This window comes from Schistocerca americana, chromosome 3 (genome assembly GCF_021461395.2).
Source record: "Schistocerca americana isolate TAMUIC-IGC-003095 chromosome 3, iqSchAmer2.1, whole genome shotgun sequence".
Lineage (NCBI taxonomy): Eukaryota > Metazoa > Arthropoda > Insecta > Orthoptera > Acrididae > Schistocerca > Schistocerca americana.
In genome coordinates this window covers 161,900,322-161,914,505 of record NC_060121.1, presented here as the reverse complement: position 1 = coordinate 161,914,505, position 14,184 = coordinate 161,900,322, and the positions used below count along the sequence as shown (strand labels likewise).

The following is a 14,184-nucleotide window of genomic DNA, read 5'->3' as shown; positions in this document are numbered from 1 at the left end:
AGATGATGAAGAAGGCAGGCTTTATCTCCATTGGAAGTATTTGATTATTTGTATCCTGTAACGGTGACAGTAGAGCAGCGAACGCATCCAGCATTTCTTTATAACATTTTCACTTTTTCATTCCAATGTAGTACAGTTGCCTGATTATTACCCTGAAGTGATGTGTTAAGAATATTAAGTTTCTTGAAAATGTCAGTGAGTTAAGCCATTTTCAGCAGAAAATCTTTGTTGCTGAAACAGACTTCCAGAGAGTGATTTTTCTCGTTTAAGGAACAGGATACCTCAGTTCAGGCGTTCATTTTAGTTCTTCATTCCTTGAAAGCCATTGAGCTTACTAAAAAAGAGCAGTTGTATGCATTCAGCACCCATCTCCTCATGCAGCACTTTAAAAAGCCCAGAATTACCATATTTAGCATTAATAACAACAACTGTTTGTAAAACCATTTGTAGTACGTCGTGAAGGTGTGGGCTAAGTTCTTTAGTGGACAGAGCCTCCTGATGTGTTACGGATGACAGTGACTCCTTGCTGCATCAGAAGCAATGGCTTTAATTGGAGCACTGCAAGGCTATATTCAAGTGGTTAGGAATAATGGTCACTTTCTGTCAGGATGTGTTTTTATGCCTCACCTGTGTAAAAGAAAACCAAGGGGCTTTCATCATGAGGCCAGAAATACATAATTACAATACCTGCACCAAGAGAAACATAGAAATACCAACCTGTCGATTGTCTGGAACACAAGACTGTTTTCCAATAGTTCGCTAAAAGTGTTCAATTGAATGCTTTGAGAAGTGCAATATCTGCTGCCAGAAATTGAACTTGCAAAACACATTTGTACTGAATTTTCTGTGGAGGGAAGGGGTATGTAAAGGTCATTTTCTTTTAAACCTCAGCAATGTAGCAAAAAACGTTTCCCAGTAAAAATTAAACTACACTCAATTTTCTACCTATTTTCTCCAAGACTAACAGTTTCCACATTGAATGTAATGGAAAAATTGCAGGTTATTAAAATAGTATTTTAATGTCATAAAATTGATGTTTATTGTTAACTGATATGGGTTAAAACAAATATTAAATGTGTATAGCACAGCTAAGAACTGTCGAAGTACATCATGGGATAAACTGTCTGCTGGAGGTGTAAAAGGGTGGAAAGGTGGGGGTGGAGGTTGGAAGCGTGATGGAATGTAGATTGCTGAGTTGTGGTCATGTACTTCTCTCCTTAATATATAATGAGAAAATAAATAATTTCTTCGTATTACCCAATTTCTTTCGTATATTCATCTATGATGTAGTGTAGTGTCAGATTGTGTCTCTAGTACGCAAAATTTCATTGTATCGATTCCTGGTTTGGTGAAAGATATTTTTTTCCAAAGTTATGTATTACTTTAAGAGAAAAATACAATAGTATGTAGGTATATAGGTACCTGTTTTTAAGAATAAATCCTAATTCCTTTAAAAAACATATTATTTGCAAAACATACATATATTTTTTCTGAATATTTTCGTTTGTTAAGTTACTGCATACAAACAATAGGAACAGAGTACATTTGTTATCAGATACTTAATAGTGTCAGTCCTGTTTTTATGTTTCTGGACACTTTTGAATTCTAACGTGCGATGAATCGTGCTCTGTTTGGCAATTCATAGTCGTTTTTGGGCTAATGGGATAAACTCTTTTTGTACACATGTTCATCCACTGTGTTATTCATTAAATGTCACATTGTTAGTTCTGATTCCTTCATGGCACATTTAAATGAATTTTAGTTATATTGATCTGGTGTAAGACATAATATGATTGTTAAAGGAGTTGGCTCAATAGCATAGCTCTTGTGAAAAATGTATGTTGATTTAACAGGTATCTTGCACATATTTAACACAACAGCTGCTGTATGGCTACCAGAACACACAGCAGAGACTAACACTATGTGCCTGGCCTGGCACTGAAATCTACTACACTAAGTGTGCAGCAGTCAATGTGTTAAATAAAGGTAGCCTAGCACCTGTAGCATTGTCTGCAGTACCCATAATACACTGTTGGAGATCTTTGCAGTAGTAATTCAAGTGATGTGGCAAAATAATACTGTTTTTAATCTTTTTTATATGCCCTTGTCATAAATGATTTTATTTATAGATTATATAAAAATTGTTGAATAAACTTTCTTTACATGTAAAATGAGCAATAATGTAAATTTGATGCAGTCAGTCATGACTGGTAAACAATGCATACCAAGTTAATAATGCATATGTTCAACAATAACTATTATTTTAATGCTAATTCATGAACTAAATGCTTGAAACCCATTATTTTAAATATATGGTTAAGATCACATTTGATTAGTATTGACAGCTATTGATAGCCCACCAGTTTCCACATTTGATCTAAAATGACCTGTTAAAAATTTAAAGCCAACTGGAATATATGTCTTGTACTCATGTTCTGTAACACTTTGCAGTGGTTGCCGGCAGCCTTGTGGCAGTCAGTGTGTTTGCCAATTCTCATTCAGGCACAGAATATCACACCACAGTACTTCTAAAAGTAGTTGAGTTTTATTTCTCACTGGTTGCATATTTATGTGGAAGCAGGACAGGTGTTCATAATCTTTAGCTTTTAACTGTAGCACAAATTAAACGTTACCTGAGTGTGTAGGTACTAATGATTATAATGCAACCCTCGTAGTACCAAAGGGGGTTTGGTACCTTATAGCCACCTTTTGAAAATATTGTAATCTAGTCAGTTACTTAATATTTTAAAATTTTGAAACAAATATTTGTTTTTAATTAATTCTCCTACCATATTCTGTAGATGTTATAAATTTTTCAGTTAAATTTAATTCAAAATCCTACCATATTCTGTAGCTGTTATAAATTTTTCAGTTAAACTTAATTCAAAAATTTAAGTCTTAATGGTAGATGTCACTCTTTACAATAAATTCACTGAGCAAGGTGTTGCAGTGGTTAGCACACTGGACTCGCATTCAGGAGGATGGAAATTCAGACCCGCGTCTGGCCATCCTGATTTAAGTTTTCCGTGATTTCCCTAAATCATTTCAGGCAAATGCTGGGATGCTTCCTTTGAAAGGGCACGGCCGACTTCCTTCCTCATCCTTCCCTAATCCAATGGGACTGATGACCTTGCTGTTTCAACCCCTCCTATGAATCATCCAACCAATAAATGTAATAGTGAGTATTTTGAAGTTCAGAACCTTACTTACACATCACACGTCAGTAGCGCTTTAAAAAGTATGTTGTGAGTAAAAGTCAACATAAACTAATGTAACCTGCATTTTTAAATTATATTTGTGGAATCATAAAGTACCCATAGCTTGGTAGTACACATTATTGAAAATGCATTGATACTGGTATTAGCACGGTAAAAGATATTTTCAGGTTCTGGACCTTACTTAACACATCAGTACCACTATAAAAAGTATGTTGTTGATAATGTTAACAACAGTTAAAGTGTGTTATTGAAAATGTATTGGTATTGCTGGGTTTAATAGACCAAGTCTTGTAAAGACAAGGCTTGGCCATCATTGCAAGTTTCCCCAGAGGAGACACTTGTGTTTGAAACCTGGACGTTTTCTTCAATGTTAATTTGTCACTTCAGCTCTTTCAGTAACTTTCCATAAGGCTACTTTACCAGCGTAAAATGCTGACCATGTTTCGCACAATGGTCCCTTTCAGAAGTACTAATATTTATTAGTGTCATATTACTGAAATGATCACAGACTTTTTTTGTATTTAATATTAGTTTTCGATACTTCTTTGTCCAGTCTACATATGAAGCTCCCATCACATCCTGTCAAAGTGGAACATTCACTAATATGTCATTTGTATTTGTGAAGCTCATTTGTGTTCCCTTAAGGGCAGACGATGCCACATACCTAGGAGTTTTTGATACGTGTACTTTCCTTTCTGTAATTCCAATTGCGTACAGTTCTTTGGGAAAGACTTCTTCAGAAAATTGTAAGAAATGATCACTGTGCCAGGGCTTAGTTCGAAATGAAATATTTCTTAAAATGCATGTGAAGCGTTTGTTTAAATGATACGTTAATGCTACAGGTGCTAGGCTACCTTTATTTAACACATTGACTGCTGCACACTTAGTGTAGTAGATTTCAGTGCCAGGCCAGACACATAGTGTTAGTCTCTGCTGTGTGTTCTGGTAGCCATACAGCAGCTGTTGTGTTTAAATATGTGCAAGATACCTGTTAAATCAACATACATTTTTCACAAGAGCTATGCTATTGAGCCAACTCCTTTAACAATAATGCTATGTCTTACACCAGATCAATATAACTAAAATTCATTTAAATGTGCCATGAAGGAATCAGAACTAACAATGTGACAGTTAATGAATAACACAGTGGATGAACATGTGTACAAAAAGAGTTTATCCCATTAGCCCAAAAACGACTATGGATTGCCAAACAGAGCACGATTCATCGCACGTTAGAATTCAAAAGTGTCCAGAAGCATAAAAACAGGACTGACACTACTAAGTATCTGATAACAAATGTACTCTGTTCCTATTGTTTGTATGCAGTAACTTAACAAACGAAAATATTCAGAAAAAATATATGTATGTTTTGCAAATAATATGTTTTTTAAAGGAATTAGGATTTATTCTTAAAAACAGGTACCTATAGACCTACATACTATTGTATTTTTCTCTTAAAGTAATACATAACTTTGGAAAAAAATATCTTTCACCAAACCAGGAATCGATACAATGAAATTTTGCGTACTAGAGACACAATCTGACACTACACTACATCATAGATGAATATACGAAAGAAATTGGGTAATAAGAAGAAATTATTTATTTTCTCATTATATATTAAGGAGAGAAGTACATGACCACAACTCAGCAATCTACATTCCATCACGCTTCCAACCTCCACCCCCGCCTTTCCACCCTTTTACACCTCCAGCAGACAGTTTATCCCATGATGTACTTCGACAGCTGTGCTATACACATTTAATATTTGTTTTTAACCCATGTCATTTAACAATAAACATCAATTTTATGACATTAAAATACTATTTTAATAACCTGCAATTTTTCCATTACCTGCAATGTGGAAACTGTTAGTCTTGCAGAAAATAGGCAGAAAATTGAGTGTAGTTTAATTTTTACTGCGAAACATTTTTTGCTACATTGCTGAGGTTTAAAAGAAAATGACTTTACATACCCCTTCCCTCCACAGAAAATTCAGTACAAATGTGTTTTGCAAGTTCATTAATTCTTTCCAGCAACAAAGACCCTGTTATGCAAGTGTGTTGAGGCTTAGCTTGTTTGAATAAGACTAGCAGTACAGTCTCTACATCTTCATACATTGTCTCTATGCTCAAATATTGCTGTAATTTGATACTAGTTTTTAATTAGCATTGACTTACACATTTCCATTTATAGTACCCATATGTAGAAACAAAAAATATGAAATAATTTTGACACTAAATTCATTGATTTTTGAGACACAATTAACAGATTTTGAATCTGTGAAGTTGAAAACTGATTGAAGTGTTTCGACTGTGACGGTCCCCAGAGATAATTGGCAACATGGCAACCATTGTTTACTTGGTTCAGTTTAATGAGAAACAAAAGCAAATAAACCTAGAATCCCTGAAGACTGCAGAATAGAGTACATCTATTTTCCGAGAAGCAGAGCCTTTTCATGTTAAAAGGAAAGAAAACTGTCAGGACTGCAGTATTACATAATGTTAAATGTTTTACACTGTGTAGTAATCTCCCTTGTCATTAATTTTAAAATAATCAGTAATGGGATATGTATCTTGTATTGCAATGCTTCACACAACACACACAATGAGTTGTCTGATATTAAATATGTCCTTTGTGTGTTAAGATATTAAGTCTGATTCCTTTTACAGAAGGTGTTAACTTTACATGTTTGATGTAGTAAAAAAGTATGTATTACTTGCTGCTGCAACTATTTTTAGAAAATCCTTTTTAATTGCTATCAGCTATGTATATTATGTATCTTGACGAATTTCGGTTATTTTAATCATCATCAACTGGGAATACAATTGAAGCATCTATTGGTTTAAAAATGCATTTTTCTCATAGAAGACTGTTTCATATATCCAATGTAACAATGACAAAATGTAAAATGCAAGGTAACCAAATTTTAACAGTATCTTGAAAAATTGGGTAAGCTGCACACATACTCTTGACAGTTAACAGGCAGTTGCCATCTCAGGCCAACAGATGTTATAATTTTTTCTCCATTTGATGACCACTGAAATAGCTGAAACTGGTCATGAATAAATACAATATATATAGCTAACAGCAAATAAAAATTATTTTCTATAACTGTCTCACATCACCCCCCCCCCCCCCCCCTCCCCCAATGAATTATGGACCTTGCCGTTGGTGGGGAGGCTTGTGCGCCTCAGCGATACAGGTAGCTGTACCGTAGGTGCAACCTCAACGGAGGCATATCTGTTGTGAGGCCAGGTTCCTGAAGAGGGGCAGCAGCCTTTTCAGTAGTTGCAGGAGCAGCAGTCTGGATGATTGACTGAAGTGGCCTTGTAACACTAACCGAAATGGCCTTGCTGTGCTGGTACTGCGAACAGCTGAAAGTAAGGGGAAACTACAGCCGTAATTTTTCCCGAGGGCTTGCAGCTTTACTGTATGGTTAAATGATGATGGCATCCTCTTGGGTAAAATATTCCAGAGGTAAAGTAGTCCCCCATTCGTATCTCCGGGCAGGGACTACTCAAGAGGACGTCATTATCAGGAGAAAAAAAATACTGGCCTTCTACGGATCGGAGCGTGGAATGTCAGATCCCTTAATCAGGCAGGTAGGCTAGAAAATTTAAAAAGGGAAATGGATAGGTTAAATTTAGGTATAGTGGGAATTAGTGAAGTTCGGTGGCAGGAGGAACAAGACTTCTGGTCAGGTGAATACAAGGTTATAAATACAAAATCAAATAGGGGTAATACAGGAGTATATTTAATAATGAATAAAAAAATAGGAGTGCGGGTAAGCTACTACAAACAGCATAGTGAACGCATTACTGTGGCCAAGATAGACACGAAGCCCATGCCTTCTACAGTAGTACAAGTTTATATGCCAACTAGCTCTGCAGATGACGAAGAAATTGAAGAAATATATGATGAAATAAAAGAAATTTTGAAGGGAGACGAAAATTTAATAGTCATGGGTGACTGGAATTCGGTAGTAGGAAAACGGAGAGAAGGAAACGTAGTAGGTGAATATGGATTGGGGGTAAGAAATGTAAGAGGAAGCCCCCTGGTAGAATTTTGCACAGAGCACAACGTAATCATGGTTAACACTTGGTTCAAGAATCATAAAAGAAGGTTGCATACATGGAAGAGAAGAAGCCTGGAGATACTGGCAGGTTTCAGATAGATTATATAAGGGTAAGACAGAGATTTAGAAACCAGGTTTTAAATTGTAAGACATTTCCAGGGACAGATGTGGACTCTTGACCACAATCTATTGGTTATGAACTGTAGATTAAAACTGAAGAAACTGCAAAAAGGTGGGAATTTAAGGAGATGGGACCTGGATAAACTGAAAGAACCATGGGACCTGGATAAACTGAAAGAACCAGAGGTTGTAGAGTGTTTCAGGGAGAGCATAACAAAACAATTGACAGGAATGGGAGAAAGAAATCCAGTAGAAGAAGAATGGGTAGCTTTGAGGGATGAAGTAGTGAAGGCAGCAGAGGATAAAGTAGGTAAAAAGACAAGGGCTAGTAGAAATCCTTGGGTAACAGAAGATATATTGAATTTAATTGATGAAAGGAGAAAATATAAAAATGCAGTAAATGAAACAGGCAAAAAGGAATACAAACATCTCAAAAATGAGATTGACAGGAAGTGCAAAATGGCTAAACAGGGATGGCTAGAGGACAAATGTAAAGATGTAGAGGCTTGTCTCACTAGGGGTAAGATAGGCACTGCCTACAGGAAAATTAAGGAGACATTTGGAGAAAAGAGAACCACTTGTATGAATATCAAGACCCAGTTCTAAGCAAAGAAGGGAAAGCAGAAAGGTGGAAGAAGTATATAGAGGGTCCATACAAGGGCAATGTACTTGAGGACGATATTATGGAAATGGAAGAGTATATAGATGAAGATGAAATGGGAGGTATGATACTGCGTGAAGAGTTTGACAGAGCACCGAAAGACCTGAGTCGAAACAAGGCCCTGGGAGTAGACAACATTCCATTGGAAATACTGACAGCCTTGGGAGAACCAGTCATGACAAAACTCTACCATCTGGTGAGCAAGATGTATGAGACAGGCGAAATACCCTCAGACTTCAAGAAGAATATAATAATTCCAATCCCAAAGAAAGCGGGTGTTGACAGATGTGAAAATTACCGAACTATCAGTTTAATAAGTCACAGCTGCAAAATACTAACACGAATTCTTTACAGATGAATGGAAAAACTAGTAGAAGCCGACTTCGGGGAAGATCAGTTTGTATTCCGTAGAAATACTGTAACACGTGGGGCAATACTGACCCTATGACTATCTTAGAAGCTAGATTAAGGAAAGGCAAAGCTACGTTTCTAGCATTTGTAGTCTTAGAGAAAGCTCTTGACAATGTTGACTGGAATACTCTCTTTCAAGTTCTGAAGGTGGCAGGGGTAAAATACAGTGAGCGAAAGGCTATTTACAATTGTACAGAAAGCAGATGGCAGTTATAAGAGTTGAGGGACATGAAAGGGAAGCAGTGGTTGGGAAGGGAGTGAGACAGGGTTGTAGCCTCTCCCCGATGTTATTCAATCTGTATGGTGAGCAAACAGTGAAGGAAACAAAAGAAAAATTTGGAGTAGGTATTAAAATCCATGCAGAAGAAACAAAAACTTTGAGGTTCGCCGATGACATTGTAATCCTGTCAGAAACAGCAAAGGATTTGGAAGAGCAGTTGATCGGAATGGATAGTGTCTTGAAAGGAGGTTGTAAGATGAACATCAAAAAAGCAAAACAAGGAAAATGGAATGTAGTTGAATTAAGTCAGGTGATGCTGAGGGAATTAGATTAGGAAATGAGACACTTAAAGTAGTAAAGGTGTTTTGCTATTTGGGGAGCAAAATAACTGATGGTAGTCGAAGTAGAGAGGATATAAAATGTAGACTGGCAATGGCAAGGAAAGCGTTTCTGAAGAAGAAAAATTTGTTAACATTGAGTATAAACTTAAGTGTCAGGAAGTCGTTTCTGAAAGTATTTGTATGGCATGTAGCCATGTAAGGAAGTGAAACATGGACGATAAATAGTTCGGGCAAGAAGAGAATAGAAGCTTTCGAAATGTGGCACTACAGAAGAATGCTGAAGATTAGATGGGTAGATCACATAACTAATGAGGAGGTACTGAATAGGATTGGGGAGAAGAGAAGTTTGTGGCTCAACTTGACAAGAAGAAGGGATTGATTGGTAGAACATGTTCTGTGGCATCAAGGGATCACCAATTTAGTATTGGAGGGCAGTGTGGAGGGAGACCAAGAGATGAATACACCAAGCAGATTCAGAAGGATGTAGGTTGCAGTAGGTACTGGGAGACAAAGAAGCTTGCACAGGATAGAGTAGCATGGAGAGCTGCATCAAACCAGTCTCAGGACTGTAGACCACAACAACAACAACAGCCGGCGGCGGTGGTCTAGCGGTTCTAGGCGCTCAGTCCGGAACCGCGCGACTGCTACGGTCGCAGGTTCGAATCCTGCCTCGGGCATGGGTGTGTGTGATGTCCTTAGGTTAGTTAGATTTAAGTAGTTCTAAGTTCTAGGGGACTGATGACCACAGATGTTAACTCCCATAGTGCTCAGAGCCATTTTTTGAACAACAAAAACAAATGTCTCACAGCTGTAGCTAGTTACGTACACAACTTTTTGTTTTTATTCAATTTCTAGATACTGCTTAATGCCTCCAGACAATAATTTAACGTCCTTTTCTCTTGTAAATTAACAGTGGTGAATGTGAGATATGGTGTTTCAGAAGTGACAGTCAGTAATCCACACAAGAAAAGTACAGGCAATGTGCTGGAGCACTGTCATGCATGAACCTCATGTTCAGGTTTTGATTCAGTGGGACATCATCATGTATATCTGGATGTACAGTGTGCAGGAAATGCATGTACTGCTATCTGCTTAGTCTCCCTGGTAGGAAGTGTGGCCCAACTATGCAGTCTCCGAGCAGTCCGCCCAGACGTTCAATGAATAATGCTGTTGATGTCATGATACGTGTGTTGCATTAGGATTGACATTGGCCCAAATGTGACAGTTATGGTAGTTAAAAACACTGTCATGAGTAAATCCAGCTTCCCTGCTTACAAAGAGGGGGCTCTGGAAACACTTTTGTTGTACCCGTTGGCAGAAATTCTCTCTAGGAGGGAAGTCTGCATTGTTGAGGGCTTGCACTTGCTGGAGATGATATGGACAGAATACTTGCTGATGTAAAATATGCCATACACTTCTATGACTCAGGACATGCTTTCGGTTAGCAATCCACCTTATTGAAGTACTCGGATGTTCGTGTACAATGTGTAACACCCTTTCTTCAACATTGTGTGCTATGGATCTGGGTCGATCTTCTTGTACATGGTGTGTGAAACTCCAGTTTCTCTAAGGCACCAATGTAACCGGCTAAATGTATGCCTTTTGGGCATAACTGATTGTGAAGCCAGTATGGCACAGTGCACAAAGGGGGAAAGGGAAGTAGTTGTGCATGCGTGAAGAAACAGATAGTTGGTCCCAAACCTTGAGATACCAATGTAAATACTGTGGTGTCCGGAGGAGTTTACAGTTGCTTCCCAACTTGAATTAATGTGATACCTCAGCAACGGTTGATTTGCAGAGCCATGTTTATTGGAGCTTTTTAGCTCCTTTTGGCCTTTACTTTCCATGTGTGAATTATTGACTTTCACTTCTGAAACACCGTGTGTGTGTGTGTGTGTGTGTGTGTGTGTGTGTGTGTGTGTGTGTGTTTTATGCATCTGAACACCAAAGATTTCTACTGATGTGGTAGTATGGCTAACAAAGCTCCAAGGTCTACCCTAGTCCAATGCCATCCCATACGCAGAGCTCAATTCATGCAATCAACCCATTTTCCCCTTCTTAAATCGTCACTATTTTTTGTTTGTGAGGACATTGGACCGGAATAGTACTGTAGCTTTTTAGCCATACTGCTAAGGTGGTGTAATGGTTAGTACATCTGCCAGGTTAGCACGAGACCCAAGTTCAAGTCCCGGCCGTGCCACAAATTTTAATTCATTTCTTCATCTTCTATCATTATTGAAGGTAAAGTTGAGACTCATATGTCTCAAGGAAATTGTAATTGCATCTGATCAATAGATCGTGTATTTTCATGAGGTGTATGACCAATAAATATCTATTTTTGTGGCCCTCCAAAGCAATTGTCTTAGACTGGCCTCATTATCAACTATGCCCTTACCCAGTCAGAATTTTAGTTATTAAATTTGTGCTTTGATTGCTGCTCTAGAATGAGTATCAGAAAGTGTAGGAAAAGAATTTTTTGCTTAATATATTAAAGTACAGTATTTCCCTAAAAGCATGGAGTAATGTCAAATTGCTCAATTATGCGCCTTTGAATGAAGAAACATTTACTTACATTTTACTTGAGGAATAGCTTACTGTAAAATATAACATGTCTCATTTAGTGCCTCTACATGGCATCCAAGTTGTTTAAATGCAGTGTTAAACCAAGTGAAGGTATCCTGTCTGGCCCTATTATAAGGAGAAAAATGAACTTAAATAACATCTGAGTTGTAAGGAGAAAAATGAACTTAAATAACATCTGAGTTGTCGGATGCACAAATACTTGATGCAATATCTGGAGGGTGGCAGACCACGAATTGCATTGCCTTGTATCCTTGCCTTTTGTATGTTGTTTCTCTCAGTATTCCATCTGTGTTATGTTTGAGTTAAAACTCTAGAGTTTTAGAAGATATTTGAGGTAATGCACTATTACATATTCCTGTAATACTGCCACTTGGAACAGCAATCAATATATCTTGTTTTTAGTCTGTAGTCACACCAAAAGTTTTTTAGACGCCTACATACTTTGGAAGCAAATGTGATGACTGTATGCCAAGGGTAAGAGGTTACCTATATTTATTAACATTGCACTCAGTGCCATACATTTGCCATTATAGAGAGAAAATATTATGTAAATTTTTCTCACGTGATTATTTTAACTATTTACTATGATATTTTTTTTTATTGTAGGATGGCCTGAGGATGGTACCTACTGAAAATGGTAGCCAATAGGGAAAATAAAGAAAAATTGTGTCTGTAGATTAAAAACAAGTACTTTTTTTCAGGTAATGGACTGTCAGGACCGGCATGTCTCCTAGTGTACTGGCTTACCGTTGGTGAAGTAACATTGGCTCGAGTAGAATTCACATGTACAAATGTGAGAATGGACAGTAAAGGAAGTATGCAAAGTTTTTGTGTATATAGGATTTCATACTCTACTTCCAGAATTATATGATCAGTGTGATGTATTTGGTTGTATATTATGATTAAAAATCCACTGCAATGCAAATCAAGTGCCTGACATGGAAAGACGGCAAAAATTTTACATACTTTTTTTTTTTTATCTTCCTCCTTATGGTCCTTTAGAGCCCCAGTTCCTTTCCTGTCTTGCAAAAATATTACTGTTAATACAAAAAAAAGTATCAATAGCGATGAAATATTTATCGACCAACAGAGGAACAGACTTATGAATTTGTTTGGACTGTTTCGTAACTGGTGAAGCTCAAAAGCTTTATTTTCTTTCCCAAGAATACTAAGCTGATTGCTGTAAAAGAAATATCTTGTCATCTGGTCTTTCTCTTGGTTTGATCCTACCAAAGAATATGTACATCATTGACAGCCATCACCTCCTTCAGCTGCTATGGTAATCGTACTTATTGCTACCAGTTTTGATTGTTGGTAATCATCATTTGACACATGTAATTTTTCAACCACAGCATCAGTGTGGATACACACGAGGTTCCCTTCCCTCTCTCTACACAGCATTAAAAACTTGAACACAATATATAGAATTTAAACATTGTTCAGTATGTCAGTAATTGAAGAATACATGACATCCAGTGTCTGTAGACTTGTAAATCATTAGAACATCATCACTGCTAGACCTCTGAACAATGAGTGACACATGTCTATCATGTATATTGTGATAATGAGATACAAGTCTTCAGAAATTGAATGTAGTGCGTTGTTGTACGATAGACATCAAACATTATGTATGTTGTTACACCACACATTCTCTGCATTGTATGCACCCTGATGATTCCATGTATGCTATACTATATTCTTCAGAACTCGGCAGCTGTGAGTATCTCTGTGTGACATTGCTCAGTGTACACTGTCACATGCTCGGCAAATATTTAGACACATTTGGAACCTTCTTAGAGCCAGAAGACAGCAAGAGTCATCATTAACATTTACAAAACACAATCCCACAGATCTCCTAAAATTAAAAGTGCTGGAAGGCTAACCATATGTCACTGATAATAAACTATCCCTACACACTTTATTACTGGAGTTTACCCTCCTTACCAGATTCACTGAACTAAAACTTTTCACTCTCTGTCTAGAATAATTTGCCAACATTTCACATTCAGAACTGTAGATAATGCCTGCCATACATGCGGACTTCCAGTATTACCAAAAGGTATAAATGCATGAGATAACAACTTATGGTATTAGATAAACTAATTAATAAGAAACACAAGTTCAACCCTGACAGAATTACTGCACATCCTTCCACACAAAAGTCTTTTTACCGTGTTTGCTGCCCTCTCATTATTAATTGTGATTCTTTATGTTCACATCTACACTGAGTTGACAGAGATATGCACATAGACAGACGACAGTAGTATTGCATACACAAGGGATAAAAGGGCAGTGCATTGACAGAGATGTCATTTGTACTCCGGTGAAATCATTAGGGAATTCAATATTCGAAGATCCACAGTATCAAGAGTGTGCCAAGAACGTCAAATTTCAGGCATTACCTCTAAACACGGAAAATGTATTGGCTGATGATCTGCACTTATTGACTGGGAGCAGCAACAGTGTTTTTGTAGAATTGTCAGTGTTAACAGTCAAGCAACACTGCATGAAATAAGCACAGAAATCAGTGCGGGACATGCATCGGACGTATC

General features: G+C 37.3%; 1 long non-coding RNA gene across 2 annotated transcripts in view; it reads left to right on the top strand.

Moving 5' to 3' along the window:
- The window catches only part of LOC124607329, a 38,922-nt gene extending 26,358 nt beyond the window's left edge, over nt 1–12,564 (top strand). For both annotated transcript variants that reach the window (XR_006978808.1, XR_006978807.1), the window contains one exon: nt 12,334–12,564. This is a non-coding gene — a long non-coding RNA (uncharacterized LOC124607329). The remainder of the gene's footprint in view (nt 1–12,333) is intronic.
- The last annotated feature ends 1,620 nt before the right edge of the window (nt 12,565–14,184 follow it).